At 42.2% G+C, this 20,010-nt stretch overlaps 2 pseudogenes; both read left to right on the top strand.

The window, feature by feature from the left end:
* Positions 1-7,218: 7,218 nt before the first annotated feature.
* On the top strand, positions 7,219-7,868 carry LOC143661675 (MOB kinase activator 1A pseudogene; annotated as a pseudogene).
* Positions 7,869-16,383: 8,515 nt separating this feature from the next.
* Positions 16,384-17,948, top strand: LOC143661171 (E3 ubiquitin-protein ligase RNF126-like; annotated as a pseudogene).
* The last annotated feature ends 2,062 nt before the right edge of the window (positions 17,949-20,010 follow it).

The raw sequence follows: 20,010 nt of genomic DNA, 5'->3' as shown, positions 1-20,010 counted from the left end.
ACAGGGCATGGTAGTACTAAAAGATGCCCTAGGGGATTTCCTATATTCCAAGAAAACTTTTCTTTACCTCCATTGTGTAGTTGCAGTCCTATATCCCCCTGATAGTCAGGGTCAATCACCCCAGCCAATAATGCAATCCCCTTCTTGGCTTGTTGGTCCAGGGGCATGAGTAGCCCAAAGTGACCAGGCGACAGTCTTAGATTCCAGTTCAATGGAATCATTGCTGTTTCTACTGGTGGAAGCATTACCCCTTTTGGAACTAAAACCTGTAGACCAGCAGAGCTCAGGGTCACAGGGACAGGAAGCAAAAATTTTCCTAGTGGATCACTAGGGGTAATAGTGAGTGGTGCCACCACCATTTCCACTCCTTGGTTCCTGGACTCATGGATCCTGGCTATGGGAGAAACAGCACCATACAGCAGATGCTGATTCACAGCATATACAGCTTCCTGGAGAACATTACCCCAGCCTTTCAAGGTATTGCCACCTAGCTGGCACCGTAATTGAGTTTTCAAAAGGCCATTCCACTATTCTATCAATCCAGCTGCTTCTGGATGATGGGGAACATGGTAAGGCCAGAGAATTCCATGAGTATGTGCCCATTCCCGCACTTCATTTGCTGTGAAGTGTGTTCCTTGATCAGAAACAATGCTATGTGGAATACCATGACGATGGATAAGGCATTCTGAAAGCCCATGGATGGTAGTTTTGGCAGAAGCATTGCATCCAGGGAAAGCAAACCCATATCCAGAGTATGTGTCTATTCCAGTTAGAACAAATCACTGCCCCTTCCAGGAAGGGAGTGGTCCAATGTAATCAACCTGCCACCATGTAGCTGGCTGGTCACCTCAGGGAATGCGCCTTATCGGGGGCTGAGTGTGGGTCTCTGTTGCTGGCAGACTGGGCACTCAGCAGTGGCTCTAGCCAAGTCAGCCTTGGTGAGTGGAAGCCATGTTGCTGAGTCCATGCACACCCTCCATCCCTACCACCATGACCACTTTGTTCATGAGCCCATTGGGCAATGCCAGGAGTTGCTGGAAAGAGGCTGACTGGTATCCACAGAATGGGTCATCTTATTATTAAAACCTTCCTCTTTTGAAGTCACCCTCTGGTGCGATTCACATGGGACACAAATATGTTCATGTTTTTAGCCCACTCAGAAAGGTCTATCCACACACTTCTTCCCCAGACCTCTTTGTCACCAATTTTCCAATTATGGTCTTTCCAAGTCCCTGACCATCCAGTCAAACCATTAGCAGCAGCCCATGAGTCAGTATACAAATGTACCTCTGGCCAGTTTCCTTTCCAAGCAAAACGAACAACCAGGTGCAGTGCTCGAAGTTCTGCCCACTGGGAGGATTTCCTCTCACCACTATCCTTCAAGGACACCCCAGAAAGGGGTTGTAGAGCTGCAGCTGTCCACTTTCGGGTGGTACCTGCATATCTTGCTGAACAATCTGTAAACCAGGCCCGAGTTTTCTCTTTCTCAGTCAGTTGACTATAAGGAACTCCCCAAGAAGCCATAGTGCTGGTCTGGGAAAGAGAAGGTAATGTGGCAGGAGTGGAGACCATGGGCATTTGGGCCACTTCCTCATGTAACTTACTTGTGCTTTCAGGACCTTCTCTGGCCCTATCTCGTATATACCATTTCCATTTTACAATAGAGTGCTGCTGCGCAAGCCCAAATTTATGGTTTTCTGGGTCAGACAATACCCAGCTCATGATAGGCAACTCAGGTCTCATGGTAACTTGATGGCCCATGGTTAAGTGTTCAGTCTCTACTAAGGCCCAGTAGCAGGCCAAAAGCTGTTTCTCAAAAGGAGAGTAGTTATCTGCAGCAGATGGTAAGGCTTTGCTCCAAAATCCTAAGGGTCTGCATTGTGATTCTCCTATAGGGGCCTGCCAAAGGCTCCAGACAGCATCTCTACTTGCCACTGGCACTTCCAGCACCATTGGATCAGCTGGATCATATGGCCCAAGTGGCAGAGCAGCTTGTACAGCAGCCTGGACCTGTCACAGAGCCTCCTCTTGTTCAGGTCCCCACTCAAAATTAGCAGCTTTTCTGGTCACTCGATAAATGGGCCAGAGTAGCACACCCAAATGGGGAATATGTTGTCACCAAAATCCAAAGAAACCAACTAGGTGTTGCGCCTCTTTTTTGGTCGTAGGGAGAGGCCAGATGTAGCAACTTATCTTTCACCTTAGAAGGGATATTTCAACATGCCCCACACCCCTGGACACCTAGAAATTTCACTGAGGTGGAAGGTCCCTATATTTTTGTTGGATTTATCTCCCATCCTCTGACATGCAAATGCCTTACCAGTAAGTTTACAGTAGTTGCTACTTCTTGCTCACTAGGTCCAATCAACATGATATCATCAATATAATGAACCAGTGTGATGTCTTGTGGGAGGGAAGAACGATCAAGGTCCCTGTGGACAAGATTATGACATAGGGCTGGAGAGTTGACATATCCCTGAGGTAGGACAGTGAAAGTATATTGCTGACCTTGCCAGCTGAAAGCAAACTGTTTCTGGCAGTCTTTACTAATAGCTATTGAGAAAAAAGCATTTGCCAGATCAATAGCTGCATACCAAGTACCAGGGGATGTATTGATTTGCTGAAGCAGTGATACCACATCTGAAACAGCAGCTGCAATTGGAGTTACCACTTGGTTGAGCTTGCAATAATCCACTGTCATCCTCCAAGACCCATCTGTTTTCTGCACAGGCCAAATAGGAAAATTGAATGGGGATGTGGTGGGAATCACCACTCCTGCATCCTTCAAGTCCTTAAGAATGGCAGTAATTTCTACAATCCCTCCAGGAATCTGGTATTGCTTCTGATTTACTATTTTGCTAGGTAGGGGTAGTTCTAGTGGTCTCCACTTGGCCTTTCCCACCATAATAGCCCTCACTGCATGAGTTAGAGAGCCAATGTGGGGATTCTGCCAGTTGTTCAGTATGTCTATACCAATTATACATTCTGGAACTGGGGGAATAACTACAGAATGGGTCAGGGGGCCCACTGGACCCACTGTGAGATGGACCTGAGCTAAAACTCCATTGATCACCTGGCCTCCATAAGCCCCCACTTTGACTGGTGGACCAGAGTGATGTTTTGGGTCCCCTGGAATTAACGTCACTTCTGAACCAGTGTCTAATAATCCCTGAAATATCTGATCATTTCCTTTTCCCCAATGCACAGTTACCCTGGTGAAGGGCCATAAGTCTCCTTGGGAAAGGCTTAGAGGAAGCTTAACAGTATAAATTTGTGGCAGTGTAACAGGGTTCTCCCCCAAAGGGACCTGACCTCCCCTTCATTCACGGGGCTCTGGGTCTGTAAACTGTCTCAAGTCTGGAAATTGATTAAGGGGCCATGACTCTGTGTTTTTGTAATTCAGGTTAGACTTCTGTTCACTTGACCTAGAATTCTTTTGTTTATACAGCTCAAACAAGAATTTAGTAGACTACCCTTCTATTGTATTTCTAGGTACCCCATGATTTACTAGCCAGTGCCACAAATCTCTGTGAGTCATATAATTTTGACTCCTGCTTTGAGTTTGCTGTCTATTATAATAGGCACGTCTACTCTGTCTTTGGCGATTAAGTGCTGCCACCTGGCTTCTGTCAACTTGGGATCCCATTACCCCCATTGTGTTTAAGGATTCTGGTTCAGTGACAGCAGTTCCTACGGCAATATCTGACCTACACAGAAGTGCAACTACAGAGCTCTTCAGGGATGATGATGCTATCTCACAAATTTATTTCTCACTGTTCTGGTAAAAGGTACATCCTCCAGCTTTGCATGATAAATCCACTCTAACATTCCAATCTCTCTAAGTCTCTGGATCCCCTCATCTACATTATACCAGGGCAGTTCTGGCATTTCAACCTCAGGTAATGTCAGCCAACTTTTGATCCATGTTTTAGCCAAACATCCAAACAAACCGTTAATGCCTTTTCTACCTTTTCTAACCCCTCAAGCTATAACATTGAATGCGGAATCTCTGCTTAGTCGGCCCATATCAATACATTTAGCCTGATCCAGCCTTATATTCTTCCCACCATTATCCCACACCCTTAAAATCCATTGCCACACATATTCCCCTGATTTCTGTCTATACAAATTGGAAAACTCACACAGTTCTTTTGGAGTTTAACGTACTTTCTCATATGTGATACTTTGTACCTCACCTTTAGGGGCCTGTTGGGACTTTAATCTAATTATAGGTCTGGAAGAAATGAGGGGTGGTGGGGGTGGGTCATGAAAAGAATTAGAAATATCTTCCAAGCCATTTGCTTCAGGGCATTCATTTGCAGTTTCATCCCGTGAAACAGGATTAATCACTCTAGGGCTAATCCCTTCAGGAGGAAGTTGGGTGGCCAACTCCTCAAGGCAGGCTGGAGGTGGGGTGGCTATGTCCTCAGGGCAGACTATTACAGGGTTATCTAAAGAAAACTCAGCATGACCTAGGGTTTCAACTTTGCCACCAACATCATTATCCATCCATATGTCACCATTCCATTTTCAGGGTTCCACTCCTTTCCAATCAATGCCCTCACTTTAACAGCAGATACCATGCAAACATTGAGATTTCAGTTTACATTGTAAAATTGTACTCTAACAATAAGATTCTGAGTCTGATTTTCAGATACCTCAAGTCTATGGCTACAGGAAACAATATTTTCCTTCAGGATATTCATAGAAACTTCTACATCTGTCAGATGGCGCTTAAGCTTCTCATTTGAAACCTTAAGCCTGTCCCTTTCACTCCTTAATGTAGCCAGTGCATCTAACAACAACTAGCCAACATCTCCACACCTCTAATTTCCACAAAACTCTGTAAAGGTGTCAAAAACAGTATCCCGCAGAGCCTACCTTCGTACAAGTGAAGCATTAGGAGAATCGAATGGTGATATTTTGACTATCTCTTTTGCCAACTCACTTCATGGATTGGGAGTGTCATTCTGATTATGGGAATCAGAGTCCTTAGTACCTTTGAGTCCAGTTAGAGTAGAAAACCATTCATAAAAGCCCATTTTTTAAGTCTCTGTTCCTTAAGAACCACTCCTGGTATCAAGATGTATTAGTTAAGGTTCTCTAGAGAAACAAAATCAATAGGAAACACTCGCAAATATAAAATTTATAAAAGTATCCCACATGACCACAGGAATGCAGAGTCCAAATTCCGCAGGGCAGGCTCTGAAGCCAATGATTCTGATGGAGGGTCTGGACGAACTCCATAGGAGAGGTTCACCAGCAGAAGTAGGAAGGAAGAGCCTGTCTCTTCTGATTCCTCCTTAAAAGGCTTCCAGTGATTAGATTGAGCATCATCAGTACAGAAGACACGCCCCTTGGCTGACTACAAATGGAATCAGCTGTGGATGCAGCCAACATGATCATGATCTAATTCTATAAAACATCCTCATTGCAACAGACAGACCAGCACTTGCCCAGCCAGACAAACAGGTACCACCACTTGGCCAAGTTGACACATGAACCTGACCATGACAATGGGTGAATTATATCTCAATAAAGCTGTTTTTAAAGGGAAAAATATTAATTAAAAAACCAATATGGAGTAGACAGGGCAAGATGGCAGCTTAGTGAGGTGTGGAATTTAGTTTGTCCTCCAGTTATCCTCCGGAGCAGCTAGTAAATAGCCAGGAACAGTATAGAACAATGGCTGGGGCTGCACAGCAACTGGACACACAGTGCACACCAGTCAGCACAAGCTGGACCCCAAATAGACCTGTAAGTCCCCCAAGCTGTAGAGGCCAGCATCCCTCCACCATGGGCATGGCAGGTTCGTTCCCCAAGGAGAAAGGAAACAGACTTTACTAGCAGCAAGGACTTAGTTCAACCAAGCTCCACATGCAGGGTTAATTAACTAATTGTGGCTACTGAAAATAGGCCCCCAGCACAGAGAAACCTGGAATAAGCATTAAAGGTACTAGAAGTTTTTGCTCCAACAAAGAGAGGGTGGGGCTGACGGAAAAGAAAAAAAAAAAACAAAACTGAGGCTTTTTGAGTCAGACAGCACAAAATACTGCAAAAGGGCTGGACCCAGTCTTCTGGGAAGACGGTGGAATATGAGGGCTCTAGGAAGATGGCAGAATACAATAGGTCAAGTTCACCCCTGCTCCAAGGAACCACTATGGAAGGGACGGGAAGACAACTGAGATGGCAATTCCAGGGTGTAAGTGACCCAGGAGGTTCTTCTACACCACACAGGGAGGCCCTGGTTACAAAAGCTGAAGAATTGAGACACAGAGAACCAGAGACCATCCTGCTGGTGCCAACAGTCTAACCCACCTCTTTCCAAATGGAAGCCCAGCACCCTCAGGAATGCATGGATGGGGAGATCAGGACTAGGAAGGCTCTATCTCTGTGTCTCCCATGCCACACCCTGCTCCTGTGCTCCATGGTCTGCCTGAGCTGCACCAAATACCTACTGCCCCCACACCACACTTCTACAACCCCACAAGATGCAGCCTATGCTCAAAGGCACCAGTGTAGCATCTCCAACCTGTGCCTGTACCTGTGCTACAACGCATTACCACACAGCTGTGTCCTGCCCTGCATCCCGCATCCAGCTTCACAACCCCACAAATACAAAGTTTTAGACTACTGAAGGAAATCACCTTACAAAGTAAACCAATCAAGATATTTACATGCCATGAAGACAACATAAGATCGCTAAGCATACCAAGATGCAGACAGATATAGCCCAGCCTAATAACTAAATTAAAGTATTGGAGGAGACACAGACTTTGGAAGAACTAATCAAAGATGTTCATATAACTCTACTAAATAAAATAAATGGGATGGCTAATGACATAAAGGAGATCAAGAAGACAACAGAAGGGAAACCACATAAAATAAGTTCAGATTACTCAACCGCCACGATGGAGGTGAGAAGGCAGTGGTACGATACATTTAATATCCTGAAAGAGAAAGACTTCCAGCCAAGAATTCTGGACCCAGCCAAACTGTCCTTCAAAACTGAGGGAGAGGTTGGGAGAGCTGGACGCAGCAGCTTGCGCCAGCTTGCACCAGCTCAACCCCACTCGGCAGTGGGGCTTCTGCTTCTGCTGGCTGATGACTATCCATTCTTTCTCAGTTCTCCCACAGCCTGAATCCCGGCCATGTCTGTGTGTGTGTTGGGGGGGGGGGGGGGCTGTGGGCCCTCTGCCCTCCACCTGAGGACCAGAGATGAGCTTCCTCTTCAGCAGCTGCTCTTCTAAAACATTCAAACCAAAGAAGAATATCCCTGAAGGGTCTCATCAATATGAACTCTTAAAACATGCAGAAGCAACTCCAGGAAGTGGGACTCTGAGACAAGCTGCTATGCTGCCAGCAGGAGACGATCTCAATGAATGGATTGCTGTTAACACTGTGGATTTCTTCAACCAGATCAACATTTATATGGAACTATTACGGATTTCTGCACTGAAGCAAGCTGTCCAGTCATGACTGCAGGTTCACGATATGAGTATCATTTGGCAGATGGTACTAATATGAAAAAGCCAATCAAATGTTCTGCTCCAAAATACATCAACTATTTGATGATTTGGGTTCAAGATCAGCTTGATGATGAAAGTCTTTTTCCTTCTAAGATTGGTGTCGCATTTCCCAAAAGCTTTATGTCTGTGGCAAAGACTATTCTAAAGCATCTTTTCAGGGCTAATGCCCTTATGTATCTCCAGCACTTTGATTCTGTGATGCAGCTGCAGGAGGAGGCCCGCCTCAATATCTCCTTTAAGCACTTCCTTTTCTTTGCTCAGGAGTTTAATCTGATTGATAGGTGTGAGTTGGCATCTCTTCAGGAATTAATTGAGAAGCTTGGATCAAAAGGTAGATAAATGTTTCTTCTGGGATATCATTCCCTCTTGCTTTGTGTATTGCTAGAGCTATCTCTTTGTTATCTATTATAGACTGGTAATACAAACTTTAAGAAAACAGGCACCCATTGTCTATGTCTACAGCTAAAATTGTCCCAAAGGTAGGTTGGCCTCATAGCTGCAGAGTGAGACCTTCAGGGCATAGCCTACTCCGAACCCCTGTGTGACCACGCCTGTGACTGTCCTAGAGGCTCTCTTGGTTGTAATATATAATGACTGACCTAGAGTTTATTAGTGTACCTAGCATTCCTGTGCTGAAGAAAATGATTGAGTCTGTTTCATAACAGTTTAATGGATATTAAGAATTTTCACCTGTAATTTAATAACAAGTTTCCAAAACAAATTCTTAACAACACAGATCACTTTTATTCCACTTGTTTTAGAAAAGGCATTTTTAAGTTTTCTTAACATTTAGAACACTTTGTGTCACTTTGGACAACCTTTTAGTTTCAACTTTGTATGCTAGTTTTTATAGATAAGAATATATATTTGTGTGTATATTTTTATAAAATCCATTATTGCAGTTTAAATCCTCATATAGCATATGGGAGCAATCAAAGTTATATCTAAAGTGTTTTTTATTTTTTTAATCTTTATTTGGGATTTATTAACATATAAACCTATCTAAATTGCTAGGAGCCTATGCATATATCAGGAATAATTTTTTTAAGGCTTCTAAGGATGATACTATAGATTTTTATTTTTAAATGCTTCATTCAAATTAATTTTAGCATGTATAGTTTTGGGTTAAGAAAAAGAAAACTCCCAAGAAATTATAACAAAACTTAGGTCTCAAACCCACTGTTTCGATTCATGTTGATTTTCTGAGGCCTTGAAATTCTGGGTAGAGGAATGGAAGAAAGTACTTAGAGTACTTTGAGTTATTTGTTTCAAGTTTCCTTAAAAAAACTTTTATATGTTTTTTATTGTGACTTGAGACTTAGTTAAGAATAATGTAGAGATGCACAAACTTTATCCCAATAAGAATAACCACAATAAAAACCATGAAGGTATACACATTTTATAACACAGCTAAAGGCTGGGTGTGCTCTTCCTATTCTTTAATATGTGTGTGTATTAAAGTAAATGGAGGAATAAGTTAAAAAAAAATTTGTTCTGTTAATAATACATGAATGGATTGAAGAAAAAAAAACTGAGGGAAAGATTAAAATCTTCACAAACAAATCCTGAAAGAATTTGTCAACAAGAGACTGGCCCTACAAGAAATACTAAAGGGAGTTCTGCCAATTGAAAACAAAAGACAGGAGGGAAGTCTGGAGGAGGGTACAGAATTGAAGAGCACCAGTAAGGGTAACTTAAAAGATAAAAAGAGAAAGAGGGAAAATAATATATAGATCTGACAAATAAAATCCAAAAGATAAGATCAAAGATTCAAGAAACACCTTTTCAGTTATAACTTAGAATGTAAATAGACAAAATTTACCAATTAAAAGACACAGATTGGCAGAATGGATTAAGAAATATAATCCAGCCATTAATCCAGTCTCTTGCTTACAAGAGACTCATTTTAGACACAAGGATAAAAATAGATTGAAAGTGAAAGGATGGAACAGGATGTTCCACACAAGTTGTAGCCAAAAGAAAGTAGGAATAGCTATGCTAATATGGGATAAAAGAGACTTTAAATGTAAAGACATCATAAGAGACAAAGAAGGACACTACATATTAATAAAAGGGACAATTCACCAAGAAGAAATAACATTCATAAATATTTATGCTCCCAATCAAGGAGTTCCAAAATACATGAGATACACATTGGCAAAACTGAAGGGAGCAATAGATGTTTCAACAACCATAGTAGGAGACATCAAGACAACACTCTCCTCATAGATAGAACAACCAGACAGAGGAGCAACAAGGAAATAAAGAAGTTAAACAACTTGATAAATGAATTAGACCTAACAGACATACATAGGTTATTACACCCCAAAACACTAGGATATATATTCTTCTCTACTGCTCATGGAACATTCTCCAGGATAGACCATATGCTGGGGCACAAAACAGGTCTTCATAGATTTAAAAACATTGAAATTATTCAAAGCACATTCTCTGATCACATTGAAATAAAACTGGGTATCAATAACCACCCAAGAATGACAACATTCACAGTTATATGGAGATTAAATAACACACTCTTAAACAACCAGTGGGTCAACGAAGAAATTGCTAGAGAAATCAGTAGCTCTCCGGAGATGAATGAAAAGGAGAACACAATATATCAGAACATATAGGTTGTAGCAAAGACAGTGCTGAGAGGGTAATTTATTGTCCTAAATGCATATATTAAAAAACAAGAAAGGGCAAAAATCAAGGATTTAACTGCTCACATGGAGGAACTTGACAAAGAACAACAACTAACCCCAAAGCAAATAGAAGAAGAGATGCAACAAAGATTAAAGCAAATTAAATGAATGGGAGAAAAAAAGGACAATAAAGAGAACCAATAAAACCAAAAGTTGGTTCTTTGAGAAAATCAATAAAATCGATGGGCCACTAGAAAGGCTGACAAAGAAAAAGAGAGAGAGGATGCGAATAAACAAAATCAGAAATAAGAGGAGGGTTGTTACACCACACCCTGAAGAAAATGAAGAAAGCATAATATAATACTATGAACAACTATATGCCAACAAACTAGACAACTTAGATGAAATGGACAAATTCCTGGAAACACACAAACAAGCTACACTGACTCAGGAAGAAATAGAAGATCTCAACAAACCAATCACAAGTAAAGAGATTCAATCAGTCATCAAAAATCTTCCTACAAAGAAAAGCCCAGGGCTAGATGGCTTCACGGGGAATTTTATCAAGCATTCCAAAAAGAACTAACACCAATTTTGCTCAAACTTTTCCAAAAAATTGAGGAAAAAGGAATACTATGTAACTCATTTTATGACACTAATACCACTTTAATACCAAAAGTGGGTAAAAGATGCTACAAGAAAGGAAACTACAGGCCAATCTCCCTAACGAACAAAGATGCGAAAATTCTCAACAAAATACTAGCAAAGTGAATCCAACAACACACTAAAAGAATTATACACCACAATGAAGTGGGGTTCATACCAGGAATAATGAAGGCATCTGTTCTAGTTTGCTAGCTGCTGGAATGCAATATACCAGAAATGGAATGGCTTTTTAAAAGGGGAATTTAATAAGTAGCTAGTTTACAGTTCTAAGGCTGAGAAAATGTCCCAATTAAAACAAGTCTACAGAAATGTCCAATCAAAGGCATCCAGGGAAAGATACCTTGGTTCAAGAAGGCCGATGAAGTTCAAGGTTTCTCTCTCAGCTGGAAGGGCACATGGCGAACACAGCATCATCTCCTAGCTTTCTCTCCTGGCTTCCTATTTCATGAAGCTCCCCGGGAGGCGTCTTCCTTTTTCATCTCCAAAGATCACTGGCTGGTGGACTCTCTGCTTTGTAGTGTTGCTCTCTCTGAATCTCTCATTCTCCTTTTATAGGACTTCAGAAACTAATCAAGACCCACTCAAATGGGTGGAGACATGTCATCCCCTAATCCAGTTTAACAACCACTCTTGACTAAATCACATCATCCAGGGAGATAATCTCATTACAGTTTCAAACATACAGTATTGAATAGAGATTATTCTACCTTTATGAAATGGGATTTATATTAAAACATGGCTTTTCTTAGGGGGCATACTTCCTTTCAAACCAGCACAACACCTAAGACAAAATTTTCATCTGAATATACCTTCCAGTCTGTCCCACAAATTTTGGGTTGAACTCTTCTCTTGTTCATTGCTTTCAACATAGTTGATTGATTTTCTCTTAATTTTGTCTCTGCTCCAAGGCTTATCTGGAAGTTTGCTTTTAAATTTCAAAAGAGTTAAGACTGTTTTCACCCTTCCATTAATAAATTTTCTGTTTATTGGATAATGATCAGAGAATATGCCTTTAAAAGTGCTACTTCCTTAAAAAGTGCAAGATTTACTTTGAAGCCAAGTACACAAAATCATGATTTTGTTGGAAAGCTATAACTTTATATATGTATGTGTCTGTGTATTAAAAGTTATTGATTATTACTAAAATATGTGGAGCAAAATTATAGATTCAATAACATGCAATTTAAAGGAGTTGAAAGAAATTAAATGTGCTAAAGTTCTTCTCTTATTTGGAAGAAAGAAATACTGATAACTGAAATCTTTTGTTAAGAAAATATAAACTTATAATCCTACCTAAATTGATTTATAGATTCAATGCAATACCAATCAAAATCCCAACAACTTATTTTTCAGAATTAGAAAAACCAATAAGCAAATTTATCTGGAAGGGCAGGGTACCCCGAATTGCTAAAAACATCTTGAGGAAAAAAAACGAAGCTGGAGATCTCGCGCTGCCTGACTTTAAGGCATATTATGAAGCCACAGTGGTCAAAACAGCATGGTATTGGCATAAAGATAGATATATCGACCAATGGAATCGAATAGAGTGCTCAGATATAGACCCTCTCATCTATGAACATTTGATCTTTGATAAGGCAGTCAAGCCAACTCACCTGGGACAGAACAGCCTCTTCAATAAATGGTGCCTAGAGAACTGGATATCCATATGTAAAAGAATGAAAGAAGACCTGCATCTCACACCTTATACAAAAGTTAACTCAAAATGGCTCAAAGATCTAAACATTAGGTCTAAGACCATAAAACAGTTAGAAGAAAATGTAGGGAGATATCTTATGAATCTTACAACTGGAGGTGGTTTTATGGGCCTTAAACCTAAAGCAAGAGCACTGAAGAAAGAACTAAATAAATGGGAGCTCCTCAAAATTAAACACTTTTGTGCATCAAAGAACTTCATCAAGAAAGTAGAAAGACAGCCTACACAATGGGAGATAATATTTGGAAATGACATATCAGATAAAGGTCTAGTATCCAGAATACATAAAGAGATTGTTCAACTCAACAACAAAAAGACAGCCAACCCAATTACAAAATGGGAAAAAGACTTGAACAGACAACTACCAGAAGAGGAAATACGGATGGCCAAGAGGCACATGAAGAGATGCTCAATGTCCCTGGCCATTAGAGAAATGCAAATCAAAACCACAATGAGATATCATCTCACACCCACCAGAATGGCCATTATCAACAAAACAGAAAATGACAAGTGCTGGAGAGGATGCGGAGAAAAAGGCACACTTATCCACTGTTGGTGGGAATGTCAAATGGTGCAACCACTGTGGAAGGCAGTTTGGCGGTTCCTCAAAAAGCTGAATATAGAATTGCCATACGACCCAGCAATACCATTGCTAGGTATCTACTCAAAGGACTTAAGGGCAAAGACACAAACGGACATTTGCACACCAATGTTTATAGCAGCGTTATTTACAATTGCAAAGAGATGGAAACAGCCAAAATATCCATCAACAGAAGAATGGCTAAATAAACTGTGGTATATACATACAATGGAATATTATGCAGCTTTAAGACAGGATAAACTTATGAAGCATGTAATAACATGGATGGACCTAGAGAATATTATGCTGAGTGAGGCCAGCCAAAAACTAAAGGACAAATACTGTATGGTCCCACTGATGTGAATGGACATTCGAGAATAAACTTGAAATATGTCATTGGTAACAGAGTCCAGCAGGAGTCAGAAACAGGGTAAGATAATGGGTAACTGGAGCGGAAGGGATACAGACTGTGCAACAGGACTAGATACAAAAACTCAAAAATGGACAGCACAATAATACCTAATTGTAAAGTAATCATGTTAAAACACTGAATGAAAAAAAAAATAACAAAGTAATAAAATAATAAAGTTAAAAAAAAAGAAAATATAAACTTATATTAAAATGTAAGGGAATGCTCGAGGGATAAAAAAAAACATGGAGCTATTAAACTTTACCCTCAGGGAATCCCCTTATACTGTGTCAAACATTAGGGACACCCAAATCAATTGGACAAGCCCTTGATCTTGCGGTTTACTCTTGTGAAGCTTATGTAGGTAGCGGAGAAGCTTAGCCTGCCTATAGGCATGCCTAAGAGTTACTTCTGGAGGACCTCTTTTGTTGCTCAGATGTGGCATCACTCTCTCTAAACCCAACTCTGTAAGTTAAATCATTGCCCTCCCCACTACATGGGACATGACATCGAGGGGTAAAAGTCTCCCTGGTAGCATAGGAGATGACTCCAGGGATGTGTCCAGCCCTGGCACCATGGGATCAACAATTTCACCTGACCAAAGGGGAGAAAAAAAGTATAACTAATAAAGTATCAGTGGCTGAGAGAGTTCAAATAGAGTCAAGAGGCTACACTGGAGGTCAATCTTACACAAGCTTCATTTAGACATTGCTACCTATCATAACTTGCCAAACCCCAACCAAAACCATTCCTGCCAATTCTAAAGAACACCTAGGGTAATATATAAGATTCTATAAAGGTTCCATGCACTAGGGTAACTTTCCAGAAACCAACAACCTCCAGATAGGTCCCTGGACCAGGTAAGTCCTGAAACCTAGAGGGCCCAGCCTCTCCAGAACATCAGCTAGTTCCATCTCCTACCCCATATTATTGACAGCCCCTTCCAACATGAAAAAGTTAGAATAGCCATAGTCCAAATACCCCTAAAGAGTGGGTTAGAAAGACTAAAGGTGATGGTGGAGCTATGCAGAGAAGGTAGGGTTTAACAAATGAATAAAACTGCTTAATCACTAAATTAATACTTCATTCAGTCTCTAGTACCTTAGAGCAGCTAGAAGTAAAAACCTAAAATTGTAGAACAGTAACCCATACCAAACTTTGAAATCTGTTCTAAAACTAATTGTTGTGCTATGCTTTGAAATTTGTTGTTTTTTTGTATGTTATTTTTAACAAAAAAGAAGAAAAAAAGTTGATTGTGATGATTAAAAAAATATTTGTTCCTTCTAGCCTCCTATATTCTGGAGCAGCTAGAAGGAAAAATCTGAGACGATGGTATGATAGCCCATAACAAATTTTGGGTTCTATCCTGTACCTACTTGTTGAAAACTGCTTTGAAAACTATTACTTTTTTCTTTCTTTGCTTTGTATACCTGTTATATTATCCAATAAAAAAAGTCAAAATTTTTTTTAAAGGGAATGGTTGTTTCGGTTTGCTAAAGCTACTGGAGTGCAAAATACCATAAATGGATTGGTTTTTTCAAAGAAGATTTATTAAGTTACAAATTTACAGTCCTAGGGCCATGAAAATGTTCAAATTAAGGCATCAACAAGAGGATACCTTCACTCAAGAAAGGCTGATCATGTTCGGGGTTTCTCTGTTACATGGGAAGGCACATGGTGACATCTGCTGTCCTTTTCTCCCAGCCATTTGAATGGCTCTTTCAGCTCCTATTTCCAGGGGCTTTCACTCTGAACATTCATGGTTCCTTACTTAGCTTCTCCGTGGCAGACTCTGGGTTTCGTTTCTTAGTCTAGCATCTTCAAACATCTGTGTTTTGATTTCATCTCTCTGCTCTCTGTGTCAGCTGTCTCTCTATGAGCTCATTTAAGGACTCCAGTAAACTCACTAAGGTCCACCTTCAATGGGCAGGGTCACATCTCCATGGAAATAATCTAATCAAAAGATCCCACCCACATGAAGTCTACCCCCATGAGACTGGATTAGCAGAACATGGCTTTTCTGGTTTGAAATTGTTTTACATAACAGTTTCAAACAGCACAATGATCATCAACACAGTGACTTAAGTATCACAGGTACTGAAAACCAATCCCTACAGATTCAGTGTAAATAAAGAACACTTTTCACTTTCTCAGAACTCTAGAGGAAGGTATAGACTGGAGAAGGAGCACATGGATGCTGAATGGAAGTAAAAGAAAAATATCAGGTAGGAAATCTCTGTTCTAGACGGTCTGGTCCTCTTCACTCCCCGTCACTCAGGCTCACACACCTCAGGAAGTGCAGCAGCTGAGATGCCTCCCACCTCCCATCAGCACATGGACTATAAAATCTCACAGCCAGAGACAGATCCCCACCTATATCGAGACACAGATACCGGAGCTCATAGGAAGCTATGGCACGACTTAAACTGTGGAGGAGGGCGGAGTTCATAAGAGCAGCAAGGAGGAATTTCCAAAATGGAGAACTAGGGAGGGATCTGCAAAATCTACTTCTTTTCCAAAAGCAGCAAGCAGCCAAGGAGAATCAACTGTTTGGATACCTCAGGGACAGGGAGGGACATTTCAAGGCCCAGGTCAGGGAGGGACCAAGAGTCTGAGCAAACTCTGACAGAGACTGTTTCCAGCCCTGGGTCCTGTGCCCCTCACCCACCTTGAGGGAAATTGTAGCAGGAGGCCTGGTCCTTACCTGGTTGGTGCTGAAAACTGGGGCAGCTGGAGGAATCTGCGGCCACAAGTAAAGTGGAGGACACAGAGCCAGACCTTAGCCAGCAAAGTGAGAGCACAGAACCCCCACGCCCCCACCCCCGTTTCCGCCCCACCGGATGAAACGCTGCCTGGGCTCCAGGGTTGAACAGCGTCTGAAGAAGGTCACTGACTGGCGCCATCTGCAGGGCTGGCGGAAAGCGCAGGGGAGCTGCACGGCTTTTCAGAGGCGCACCAGATCTGTCCCAGGCCCACCTGAGCTGATCTAAATGCCCTGCATGAGAACGCAGCCCTGTTTTGGCTGAGAAACATGCATGACTCAAAGCAGTGCCCTAATACAAACCCCAGGCAACAACTAAACCCTGAGGAGAGAAACCAACCTTCAGAGTAGACCCATCAAGATAATCAGAGGGGTGCGCAGCGGCGAAGAGGCAGCAGGGCCACGTCCAAAGTGTTGCGCAGCCGGAGGGTACTTCTGCCACTGCTGCTCGGGAGGTGGGGAGACGCGGGCTTGGAGCTGGGAGGTGACCTTTGAGCAGAGACCCGAGTTCTGTGAGGGGGGCGAGCCAGGATTATATCTGCCCGCTAAGCGAGTCCGGTTTTATCCGAGAGTTTCTCGAACGGACCAGGAACACCGACAACAGTTCTGCCCTCTCCACGGCACCTCTGGACCAGAGCGGGCAGCCTTTCCAGATCGTGGACTAGCACCTGTTCACGCTGCCCCAGGGCTACTGGCGGTTTGTTTTTGACATAAAGATGTCGGCCCTCCCACCTACTCTGGGGCGCCGCCCGAAGATGGCAGGGACCCCTGGAGCTGGCGGGAGCGGAGCGTGAGCACCAGTCCTGGCACCGCTGTGGCACCCGGCAGCCCCCACCCGGCTCCCTGCTCGGCTCGCCACCCGCTGGCCCAAAGGCGTCCAGCAGCTGCTCAACGCCGTCAACACCCCACCACAACCCCAACCTGGGCCTGGACCCCTGGGGTGCCCTGCTCTCTCATCCGATGGACTACGCCTGGGGGCCAACGGCCTGGATGCCATCATCACGCAGCTCCTCAATCAGTTTGAAAACACGGGCCCCCCACCCGCAAAGAGAAAACCCAGGCCCTCCGCACCGTCCCCGTCACCCGGGAGCACGTGGGCTCGGGGTTGGAGTGCCGGGTGCGCAAGGGCGACCATGCGCTGGGCGAGAGCATTCGCCAGCTGACCTGGCTGGAGCAGCACCACAGCTGCCCTGTGTGCTGGAAGAGCCTCACGGGACAGAATGCTGCCAAAAAACGCCAGGGCTGGCGGGCATGGGTTGCTCCTCGTCGTCGTTCTTCTCCCGGTCCAAGGGCCCAGCAATTGCTGAGTCGCCGCCCTGTCCTTCCAGCCTGGCCTACCCCACCCACGCCCTGCCTCTGGGCGAGCACAGGCCCCCTGCCATTCCTGCACGAGGCAGAGGTGGTAGGCGGGGACGCACTCAGCTTGTGCCCAACAGGAGCCCTCTACCTGTCTCCCCATACTACCTCCACGACCACCGGCAGACTCGAGACGCCATGCTATTGGAGCCGAGGCTCACAGGACCCATCTCACGGGGGTCTAGGGGCTCCTCCCACCTTGGTCCACTCCGCAGGCTCCAGGCAGAGTCCCTTCCGCCGGACACTCTCAGCGACCTCCCTCCCCTCTTCTCCAACCTCGCCTTCTAAATGTTCAACGACGGAAAGGCTTTTTTTTTTTTTTAATTAAAAAAAATTAACTAACACAACATTTAGAAATCATTCCATTCTACATATGCAATCAGTAATTCTTAATATCATCACATAGATGTATGATCATCATTTCTTAGTACATTTGCATCGATTTAGAAAAAGAAATAGCAAGATAACAGAAAAAGAAATAAAATGATAATATAGAGAAAAAAATAAAAATAAAAAATACAAAAAATATATAAAAAAACAAAACAAACAGAAAAACTATAGCTCAGATGCAGCTTCATTCAGTGTTTTAACATAATTACATTGCAATTAGGTAGTATTGTGCTGTCCTTTTTTGAGTTTTTGTATCTAGTCCTGTTGCACAGTCTGTATCCCTTCAGCTCCAATTACCCATTATCTTACCCTATTTCTAACTCCTGATGGTCTCTGTTACCAATGACATATTCCAAGTTTATTCTCTAATGTCGGTTCACATCAGTGGGACCATACAGTATTTGTCCTTTAGTTTTTGGCTAGTCTCACTCAGCATAATATTCTCTAGGTCCATCCATGTTATTACATGCTTCATAAGTTCATTCTGTCTTAAAGCTGCATAATATTCCATCGTATGTATATACCACAGTTTGTTTAGCCACTCGTCTGTTGATGAACATTTTGGCTGTTTCCTTCTCTTTGCAATTGTAAATAATGCTGCTATAAACATTGGTGTGCAAATGTCCATTTGTGTCTTTGCCCTTAAGTCCTCTGAGTAGATACCTAGCAATGATATTGCTGGGTCGTATGGCAATTCTATATTCAGTTTTTTGAGGAACCGCCAAACTGCCTTCCACAGTGGTTGCACCGGAAACGCTTTTTATAATTTTAAATTACTGCTTTGAAATAAATGGACATTTTAGCTCCTCAGTAGCCATTTTTTGCTTGATCTGTGGAGTCCGGGAGAGCTGCTTGAGCCAAGGTCACTGCCAGGACAGGCCCGATGGCAACCATTCTCTGCACACCCTTGGGTACAGGGGCTTGGGACTATGAGGACAACTAGCAGAAACTGAGAACATGCGTTTTTTTCAAGTGGGGAGAAATGCGTATCTTGAAAGCTATTTGAAAACACACAATGAGGAAAAGAAAAGATCAGTTGACTAGATAGCACAAAAAAATAATCACAAGACACATTAAAATACATGAAGAAATGCCCTAGTCAAAAGAACAAATCTGAAAGAGGAGATATAGAATCTGGAATAGCTAATCAAAGATGTTCAAACAAATTTCCTGAAAAAACTCAAATAAATGAAGGGGGATATGCATGAAGAGATGAAGGATACTAAGAAGAAACTAGAAGAGTATAAAGAAGAATTTGAAAGAATATATAGAAAAATGACAGGCATTATGGAAATAAATGACACTGTAGATGAAATTTAAAATATACTAGGCACACATAACAGTAGGTTTGAAGAGGCAGAAGAAAGTATCAGGGAGCTAGAAGAAAGAGCAACCAAATTCAAACAGACAAAAGAATAAATGGAGAAAAGAAAGTGGAAAGCTTAGAGCAAGCTCTCAGGGAAATGATTGACAATATGAAGTGCACAAACATATGCATCATGGATGTCCTAAAAGGAGAAGATAAGTAAAAAGGATGAGGAAGAGTATTCGAGGAAATAATGGCAGAAATTTTTCCAATCCTTATAAAAGACATAAATATGCAAATCCAAGAAGCCCAGCATACTCCCAAAATATTAAATCTGAATAGACTCGCTCCAAGACACATATCAGACTGTCAAATGCCAAACAAAAGAAGAAAATTTTGAAAATGGCAAGAGAGAAGTGATTCACCACATTCAGTCTGTGAAGCTATCACATTAATACTAAAGCCTGATAAAGACATGACAAGAAAACTACAGACCAATCTCTCTAATGAATGTAGCCACAATGGTCAAACAGCATGGTACTAGCATAAAGGTATCAATCAATGGCATTGAATTAAGAGTTCAATAATAGACCCTCAGATCTATGGTCACTTGATTTTTGATAAGGCTCCAAAGCCCACTCAACTGGGACAGAA

The sequence above is a fragment of the Tamandua tetradactyla genome, chromosome 17, assembly GCF_023851605.1.
Source record: "Tamandua tetradactyla isolate mTamTet1 chromosome 17, mTamTet1.pri, whole genome shotgun sequence".
In the NCBI taxonomy this organism is placed as follows: domain Eukaryota; kingdom Metazoa; phylum Chordata; class Mammalia; order Pilosa; family Myrmecophagidae; genus Tamandua; species Tamandua tetradactyla.
The sequence above is the reverse complement of the archived record's forward strand: the minus strand, read 5'-3'. Positions and strand labels throughout refer to the sequence as shown.